Source organism: Schistocerca serialis, unplaced genomic scaffold (assembly GCF_023864345.2).
Source record: "Schistocerca serialis cubense isolate TAMUIC-IGC-003099 unplaced genomic scaffold, iqSchSeri2.2 HiC_scaffold_1031, whole genome shotgun sequence".
Classification (NCBI taxonomy): domain Eukaryota; kingdom Metazoa; phylum Arthropoda; class Insecta; order Orthoptera; family Acrididae; genus Schistocerca; species Schistocerca serialis.
In genome coordinates this window covers 22,501-25,000 of record NW_026047219.1, presented here as the reverse complement: position 1 = coordinate 25,000, position 2,500 = coordinate 22,501, and positions in this window count along the sequence as shown.

The window sequence follows — 2,500 nt, the reverse complement described above, 5'->3', positions numbered from 1 at the left end:
AACCCATATTGCGCCTTAACCTAACCCATATTGCGCCTTAACCTAACCCATATTGCGCCTTAACCTAACCCATATTGCGCCTTAACCTAACCCATATTGCGCCTTAACCTAACCCATATTGCGCCTTAACCTAACCCATATTGCGCCTTAACCTAACCCATATTGCGCCTTAACCTAACCCATATTGCGCCTTAACCTAACCCATATTGCGCCTTAACCTAACCTATATTGTCCCTTAACCTAACCCATATTGTCGCTTAACCTAACCTATATTGCGCCTTAACCTAACCCATATTGCGCCTTAACCTAACCCATATTGTCCCTTAACCTAACCCATATTGTCCCTTAACCTAACCTATATTGTCCCTTAACCTAACCTATATTGTCCCTTAACCTAACCCATATTGTCCCTTAACCTAACCTATATTGTCCCTTAACCTAACCTATATTGTCCCTTAACCTAACCTATATTGTCCCTTAACCTAACCTATATTGTCCCTTAACCTAACCTATATTGTCCCTTAACCTAACCTATATTGTCCCTTAACCTAACCTATATTGTCCCTTAACCTAACCCATATTGTCCCTTAACCTAACCGATATTGTCCCTTAACCTAACCTATATTGTCCCTTAACCTAACCTATATTGTCCCTTAACCTAACCTATATTGTCCCTTAACCTAACCTATATTGTCCCTTAACCTAACCTATATTGTCCCTTAACCTAACCTATATTGTCCCTTAACCTAACCTATATTGTCCCTTAACCTAACCTATATTGTCCCTTAACCTAACCTATATTGTCCCTTAACCTAACCTATATTGTCCCTTAACCTAACCTATATTGTCCCTTAACCTAACCTATATTGTCCCTTAACCTAACCCATATTGTCCCTTAACCTAACCCATATTGTCCCTTAACCTAACCCATATTGTCCCTTAACCTAACCCATATTGTCCCTTAACCTAACCTATATTGTCCCTTAACCTAACCCATATTGTCCCTTAACCTAACCCATATTGTACCGTAACCTAACCTATATTGTACCTTAACCTAACCTATATTGTACCTTAACCCAACACACGTTGGGCCTTAACCTGCTCTGTAATTGTCATACGACGCGTTAAATTAGTGTAGTGTTGCCTAACTGCAACCCCCGCAATATAGTTTGCTACTCGCACTGCCCGGTCCCCAGAGTATCGCTTCATGTTAAACACCTTGCAGCTATACACTGTAATGCGGATGGCAGCAGGACGTACATGCTCAATGCCCTTCGCAGTTGTTCATTGGCATTCGCATGGCGAAGCACAGCCTACGTTGTGGTACGGCTTGTGTCAACTGTCCGCTGATGTTGTACGTCCAAATCACACACTGTACTGCACATTGGTCCTCATGTACTGAATGATACATCGTGGTACATGTGTGACCGTACCACGACTGCGCCAACAACGGCGAACCATACGGTCCAAATATTGTGCACTCAGCTACGTGTCGTCTCCCTATAAGAGCTGGATTGAAGTATGGTATGCCGTGGATGGCGATCAGCATGAGCCGTCTGTTGATGTAGTGGCGCGTGTTGTCAGACGTAGTCGTCTCTTCTCACACACCGTGATAGCATGGTGCACTGCGTTCCACATCTGCGACATGCGACAGAGGCCGGTTGACAGTCGTTCGCGCAATGGACATCGCATACGTACGGGGGCCACCTTCCACGTGTTCGCGAAGCGTGCACATGTTGTTGCGTGTATGTGGGCAGACATAGTGTGTCGTGACACCTGACACAGGCATGCAACAATCGTTGAATTTGCAAATGGCGATGGACGTCTACGTTTGCTGGTGACGTTACGCAAATGAAGAACTGGTAAACCGTTGTGGTGCGGTTGTTCTCGCTAGAGGTGAATCAGTGATGGCGACGATCGGTTGAGCTACCAACCGGTTGTTTCAGCGATACCCACCATGCCCACGAACGTGAATGGCATGTGGGTGTGAAGCGATACGCGGCGGTGGCTGGGTGGGACCGTCCCCGGCCGGTGAGGGGGGGCCTCCCGGCGTGCTGGCCGCGCGGTGCGTGGGCGCACGCGCTACAGCCGGCTGGTGGGGGCGGCCAGTGGCAGGCGCGCCGGCCGACGGAGGCGGCAGGCGGCGCAGCTGCGCGCCGGCGCACCCTGCACGCGGCGCCGTGCGGCCAAAGTAGGTCCTCGCGGGCCCGGTGCGAAGCGCGGTGGACATCTGCAGTGTGCTGGTCCGATTGAGGACTGTGTGCGCTGAGGATGCGCCGCCGCCCGGCGCTCGGCGCCGCGACGCCGTCTGCTGCTCGGTCGCCTCTGCGGTTCTCGCAGGTGGATTGTATCGCAGCTGTGCGGACGTGTTGGCGCGTGCGCTGTGCTGGGAGAGTTCGCTTCGGCACCCAAGTGGGGCTTTTGTCCTTCTGTGGCGCTGGCGTTGGAGCTGCCGGCCACCGTAGGTGGCGCGTGTTGTCTCCCGCCGGCAATGCCACGA